This window comes from Procambarus clarkii, chromosome 31 (genome assembly GCF_040958095.1).
Source record: "Procambarus clarkii isolate CNS0578487 chromosome 31, FALCON_Pclarkii_2.0, whole genome shotgun sequence".
Classification (NCBI taxonomy): domain Eukaryota; kingdom Metazoa; phylum Arthropoda; class Malacostraca; order Decapoda; family Cambaridae; genus Procambarus; species Procambarus clarkii.
The window spans coordinates 28,568,878-28,576,377 of record NC_091180.1 but is presented as its reverse complement, the minus strand read 5'-3'; the positions used below and the strand labels follow the sequence as shown (position 1 = coordinate 28,576,377).

The 7,500-nt window shown below is 57.2% G+C and overlaps 1 protein-coding gene across 3 annotated transcripts in view; it reads right to left on the bottom strand.

Moving 5' to 3' along the window:
• The window catches only part of LOC123758808 (uncharacterized), a gene marked incomplete at its 3' end in the record, with an annotated part of 252,072 nt that overhangs the window by 28,840 nt on the left and 215,732 nt on the right, over nucleotides 1-7,500 (bottom strand).

Genomic DNA, 7,500 nt, shown 5'->3' with positions numbered 1-7,500 from the left:
GACAACTGGTGCAATAGGGTGTTGCATGACACAGGTTTACAAGTCATAGGTCATCATTAGGTTTTCAATAATATACCGTAGGTCCGCCAGGCCCTGTTCGTTAAGACTGGACCTGTGCTGCTTCTCCTGCGGGGAAAGCATCGTATACTTATAGAGATTCCAAGAATGTTGATCACAACTGACTTCCTAATTGTTGTTTGATTAGGTATCCCAGGTATGGTTAGTTTAGTAAGTTTACCCTCTGAGTTATACCACGATGATTGGTAAACAAGAGAGCAGAGAGTCCTTTACACTGAGAGCAGAGAGTCCAGGTCGTCACTGAGAGCAGAGAGTCTAGGTCGTCACTGAGAGCAGAGAGTCTAGGTCGTCACTGAGAGCAGAGAGTCCAGGTCTACACTGAGAGCAGAGAGTCTAGGTCGTCACTGAGAGCAGAGAGTCTAGGTCGTCACTGAGAGCAGAGAGTCCAGGTCTACACTGAGAGCAGAGACTCCAGGTCTACACTGAGAGCAGAGAGTCCAGGTCGTCACTGAGAGCAGAGAGTCCAGGTCTACCCTGAGAGCAGAGATTCCAGGTCGTCACTGAGAGCAGAGAGTCCAGGTCGTCACTGAGAGCAGAGAGTCCAGGTCTGCACTGAGAGCAGAGAGTCCAGGTCGTCACTGAGAGCAGAGAGTCTAGGTCGTCACTGAGAGCAGAGAGTCCAGGTCTGCACTGAGAGCAGAGAGTCCAGGTCTGCACTGAGAGCAGAGAGTCCAGGTCGTCACTGAGAGCAGAGAGTCTAGGTCGTCACTGAGAGCAGAGAGTCCAGGTCTGCACTGAGAGCAGAGAGTCCAGGTCTACACTGAGAGCAGAGAGTCCAGGTCTGCACTGAGAGCAGAGAGTCTAGGTCGTCACTGAGAGCAGAGAGTCCAGGTCTGCACTGAGAGCAGAGAGTCCAGGTCTACACTGAGAGCAGAGAGTCCAGGTCGTCACTGAGAGCAGAGACTCCAGGTCTACACTGAGAGCAGAGAGTCCAGGTCGTCACTGAGAGCAGAGAGTCCAGGTCGTCACTGAGAGCAGAGAGTCCAGGTCGTCACTGAGAGCAGAGAGTCCAGATCGTCACTGAGAGTAGAGAGTCCAGGTCTACACTGAGAGTAGAGAGTCCAGGTCTACACTGAGAGCAGAGAGTCCAGGTCTACACTGAGAGCAGAGAGTCCAGGTCTACACTGAGAGCAGAGAGTCCAGGTCTGCACTGAGAACAGAGAGTCCAGGTCTACACTGAGAGCAGAGAGTCCAGGTCTACACTGAGAGCAGAGAGTCCAGGTCTGCACTGAGAGCAGAGAGTCCAGGTCTACACTGAGAGCAGAGAGTCCAGGTCTGCACTGAGAACAGAGAGTCCAGGTCTACACTGAGAGCAGAGAGTCCAGGTCTACACTGAGAGCAGAGTCCAGATCTACACTGAGAGTAGAGAGTCCAGGTCTACACTGAGAGCAGAGAGTCCAGGTCTGCACTGAGAGCAGAGAGTCCAGGTCTGCACTGAGAACAGAGAGTCCAGGTCTACACTGAGAGCAGAGAGTCCAGGTCTACACTGAGAGCAGAGAGTCCAGGTCTACACTGAGAGCAGAGTCCAGGTCTACACTGAGAGCAGAGAGTCCAGGTCTACACTGAGAGCAGAGAGTCCAGGTCTACACTGAGAGCAGAGAGTCCAGGTCTACACTGAGAGCAGAGAGTCCAGGTCTACACTGAGAGCAGAGAGTCCAGGTCTACACTGAGAGCAGAGAGTCCAGGTCTACACTGAGAGCAGAGAGTCCAGGTCTACACTGAGAGCAGAGAGTCCAGGTCTACACTGAGAGCAGAGTCCAGATCTACACTGAGAGTAGAGAGTCCAGGTCTACACTGAGAGCAGAGAGTCCAAGTCGTCACTGGTTGCTCTACGTCGGCTCTCAGAAGGCCAAGAGCAACACCATTACGGAATATATTTTACGTTATTATATATAAATCCTATTGCCCTATTACACCTATTTCAGTAATTTATACATTGTCTCCTTGGTTTATAATTACACTGGAGTACAGCAGGTTACCCACCCCTCCCTCCCCATCCCCCCCTCCCACTCCTCATCTCCCCTCCCCATCCCCCCCTCCCACTCCTCATCTCCCCCCCCCCATCCCCTAAACATCTCCCTCTGCCCCTAAAAACATATCTTCCTGTTCGTCTTATCTTTCCACAAGTCTTCTTTGTCGAGACCCTCAAGCGCCAGAAGGTAGACAGTATCGCTACCCACAGGAGGGGGGGGGGGACACGTTCCAATCCCAACCTCCTTTAGCACCCCCACCCTCCCCACCACCACCCCCACCACCACCACCCCCACGACCACCACCCCCACCAGCCGTCGTCCACAGCCGCCGCCGGGAGCCTGGCAGCGTCGATACCTGGTTCGCCCGGCGGTTCTTTAAGATCCTTCACGTGGGTTGTGGGGGGCGGTCACTGTGGCTCGAGCCCCCCCCCCCCCCCACACACGCACACACCGCCCCCCTCTCACTCCACACCCGCACACCCCTACGCTCTACTTCAAAAGTGATGTCTCCGATTATGCTCTTTTTCTATGATTTACCAAGAGTTAGGCTGCGTGTAATTTGTTTCGTGACTACCTCACAGTAGAGCGCCCTCTACACGCTCTCAAATACCCAGTAACACGTAACTCCACCTCCCAATTTCTTTGTGATAAGGATCACCTAAGGAGACTAATTATATTCACATCTTCGTGTGGTGTAATTGATGGAAAGGTCACACAGGAAATGTTAACGTACAGAGACATCCTGACAAGAATGATAACTTGGGGTAACTTAGTTATTGCTGCTAAGTCTAACCTGGCGTCCTAGCCACATTACTGCACCCCACAACGAATTCTCAACTTGCAGATGTTGTAACTATGTCAATATTTCTAGTAAAGAGAGACTGGCCAGTGATAACCCAGTGTCTGAAACAACAGATACGACTGTTAACTAGTTGGATAATTCCCTTAAGACAAGCATTGTTCATTTGTTATTTGAGAGAGTTATTTTGTTCCTCAGTTGTTCAGCTGAGGCCAGGTTCAATGACCGCCCTGATGAACACCTCAGATGTGCCTTCATTATTTTCTTCCTGAATTTAATAACACGGTGAAACAATAGTTTGTGTTCCTGGGTGGTGGTATTTTGTGATTGTTTGGGCTCCTAGTATAGGAAATTATTGTTATGTCACACACACTTTGCTCTGACTGGTCTTAGAGACAACTTAGGGCGCACAGGTGAAGGAAAATGATTGAAGGGAAATAATAGGCACTTTTTATGCTTTGAAAGCACGAACAATCAGAAAATAACACTATGCCCAGGAAGAGAACTGTGTTGTATTGTGTAATTAGCCTTTCGACCAAGATATTTGTTCAGACTTCTATGTGTGTTGACATGGTCACCCGTCCAGGACATGGCATCAGCAAGATGCTTTTCACAATGCTTCACCTGCCTAGTTGTTGTAGTTCAAGATCTGGTCACTAGAGGTCGTGTAGGGCGGTACATTTACTAGGAAAGGAAAGAAAGGGACTATCGGGGGAAAGCGCCAAGCCATTTACTAGGAGTGAACGGTCCTGGTCCTCATATAGAAGCATCAATGCTTTTGTCTAGAACACTTGTCTTACTTAAACAACTGAGAGCAAAGGTTGGCCCGTCTGGTCCTCCACTGGTCCACCACACACCCCCGCCCGCTGGTCCACCACACACCCCCGACCGCTGGTCCACCACACCCCCCCGCCCGTTGGTCCACCACACACCCCCGCCCGCTGGTCCACCACACACCCCCGCCCGCTGGTCCACCACACACCCCCGCCCGCTGGTCCACCACACACCCCCGCCCGCTGGTCCACCACACACCCCCGACCGCTGGTCCACCACACACCCCCGCCCGCTGGTCCACCACACACCCCCGCCCGCTGGTCCACCACACACCCCCGCCCGCTGGTCCACCACACACCCCCGACCGCTGGTCCACCACACACCCCCGCCCGCTGGTCCACCACACACCCCCGCCCGCTGGTCCACCACACACCCCCGCCCGCTGGTCCACCACACACCCCCGACCGCTGGTCCACCACACACCCCCGCCCGTTGGTCCACCACACACCCCCGCCCGCTGGTCCACCACACACCCCCGCCCGCTGGTCCACCACACACCCCCGCCCGTTGGTCCACTACACACCCCCGCCCGCTGGTCCACCAAACACGCCCGCCCGTTGGTCCACCACACACCCCCGCCCGCTGGTCCACCACACACCCCCGCCCGTTGGTCCACCACACACCCCCGCCCGCTGGTCCACCACACACCCCCGCCCGCTGGTCCACCACACACCCCCGCCCGTTGGTCCACCACACACCCCCGCCCGTTGGTCCACCACACCCCCCCGCCCGCTGGTCCACCACACACCCCCGCCCGCTGGTCCACCACACACCCCCGCCCGTTGGTCCACCACACACCCCCGCCCGCTGGTCCACCACACACCCCCGCCCGCTGGTCCACCACACACCCCCGCCCACTGGTCCACCACACACCCTCGCCTGCTGGTCCACCACACACCCTCGCCCGCTGGTCCACCCCCCCGCCCGCTGGTCCACCCCCCCCGCCCGCTGGTCCACCACACCCACCCGCCCGCTGGTCCACCACACCCCCACCCGCCCGCTGGTCCACCACACCCCCCCCCCCGCCCGCTGGTCCACCACACACCCCCGCCCGCTGGTCCACCACACACCCCCGCCCGCTGGTCCACCACACCCCCCCGCCCACTGGTCCACCACACCCCCCCGCCCGTTGGTCCACCACACCCTCGCCCACTGGTCCACCACACACCTCCGCCCACTGGTCCACCACACAGCCGACACAATCAAAATGTCTACAAGTGGTCGGGAGAAAGTCTCCGTTGAAGGGGCAGTCAGTCTAGAGGGCGGGAAATGACAGGGTAATCAGTGGCCCCTGGCGGAGGATGAGGGAAGCTGCCCCCAGGGCTCCTACCTCCACCTGCCAGGGTCCTGCTTCTGGGGCCCCTACTCCAGGGGTCCTCCGGTAGAACACTGACGGTAGTCTTCGTTCACAATAATCTGTTCACTTGTTACAGCTGCCTGTTGTGTCTAGCTGAGTGCCTCGTACCTCAAGACTAATCCAAAAAGTCCTCAATATACTCTCGTATATCTCAGATCTTCTCCATTTGTATTTGCATGTAAATGTGTAGAGCCACACCTGTGTAGAGCTGGGTACACCGGCCCCACACCTGTGTAGAGCTGGGTACCCCGGCCCCACACCTGTGTAGAGCTGGGTACCCCAGCCCCACACCTGTGTAGAGCTGGGTACCCCAGCCCCACACCTGTGTAGAGCTGGGTACACCGGCCCCACACCTGCGTAGAGCTGAGAACATCGGCCCCACACCTGTGTAGAGCAGGGTACCCCAGCCCCACACCTGTGTAGAGCTGGGTACCCCGGCCCCACACCTGTGTAGAGCTGGGTACACCGGCCCCACACCTGCGTAGAGCTGGGTACCCCGGCCACACACCTGTGTAGAGCTGGGTACATCGGCCACACACCTGTGTAGAGCTGGGTACCCCGACCCCACACCTGTCCCAGCAACTCTAAACCCCTCAAAGTCCCGGATGCGCGGGTTTGGATCCTTTGTCCAACCAGCCATAAAAGGATTTAACGTAAGGATCACATAATATTAGATACCTGTAAACGCGCTTTTCAATAAACCAAATCCTTTTCATAAACAAAACTGGAGGTTCCGTGGTCACTACACACCTGCCGACGAAGAATGGCCGCTGATAAGATATTGGCTGTTACAATGGCCGGATGGGGGAGGAGGAGGATGGGGAGGAGGATAGTGAGGAAGAGTATGGGGAGGGGCCGGGGATAGGGGCATCGGTAGCGAGGATAGGGTAAGGGGGATTTGATCCCATAATGCCACTCAGCGATGCTTCTCTGGCTGATGTATTCTCTCTGATGGAACAGACCTGCTTGGGAGCGAGGGAGAGGGAGGGAGAGATGGGTGGAGGGAAGGAAAGATGAGACGGGGATGTGTGTGTGTAAAACATGGAGATATGGAAGAGATAAGGAGAGGTAATGAGCAGGAGGGACCGAGGCAGGGAGGGAGGTGCATCTTGGAGTTACAATCTTCTCAGGTAACCACCACTATCATCACCACCATCACCCACCAGTCATCACCAACCACCACCACAACCAACAGTCACCCCTCGCAATAGTCACCCCCACAACAGTCACCCCCACAATAGCCACCCCCACAACAGTCACCCCCACAACAGTCACCCCAACAACAGCCACCACCACAACAGTCACCCCCCACAACAGCCACCCCCACAACAGTCACCCCCACAACAGTCACCCCAACAACAGCCACCACCACAACAGTCACCCCCCACAACAGCCACCCCCACAACAGTCACCCCCACAACAGTCACCCCAACAACAGCCACCACCACAACAGTCACCCCCCACAACAGCCACCCCCACAACAGTCACCCCCACAACAGTCACCCCCCACAACAGTCACCCCCCACAACAGCCACCCCCCACAACAGTCACCCCCACAACAGTCACCCCCCACAACAGTCACCCCCCACAACAGCCACCCCCCACAACAGTCACTCCCCACAACAGCCACCCCCCACAACAGTCACCCCCCACAACAGCCACCCCCCACAACAGTCACCCCCACAACAGCCACCCCCACAACAGTCACCCCCCACAACAGCCACCCCCCACAACAGTCACCCCCCACAACAGCCACCCCCCACAACAGCCACCCCCACAACAGTCACCCCCCACAACACCCACTCCCCACAACAGTCACCCCCCACAACAGCCACCCCCCCACAACAGTCACCCCCACAACAGTCACCCCCCACAACAGTCACCCCCCACAACAGCCACCCCCCACAACAGTCACCCCCCACAACAGCCACCCCCACAACAGTCACCCCCCACAACAGCCACCCCCCACAACAGTCACCCCCCACAACAGCCACCCCCACAACAGTCACCCCCCACAACAGCCACCCCCCACAACAGTCATCCCCCACAACAGCCACCCCCACAACAGTCACCCCCCACAACAGCCACCCCCCACAACAGCCACCCCCCACAACAGTCACCTCCCACAACAGCCACCCCCCACAACAGCCACCCCCCACAACAGTCACCCCCCACAACAGCCAGCCCCACAACAGTCACCCCCCACAACAGCTACCCCCCACAACAGCCACCCCCCACAACAGTCACCTCCCACAACAGCCACCCCCCACAACAGTCACCCCCCACAACAGCCACCCCCACAACAGTCACCCCCCACAACAGCCACCCCCCACAACAGCCACCCCCCACAACAGTCACCCCCCACAACAGCCACCCCCACAACAGTCACCCCCCCACAACAGCCACCCCCCACAACAGCCACCCCCCACAACAGTCACCTCCCACAACAGCCACCCCCC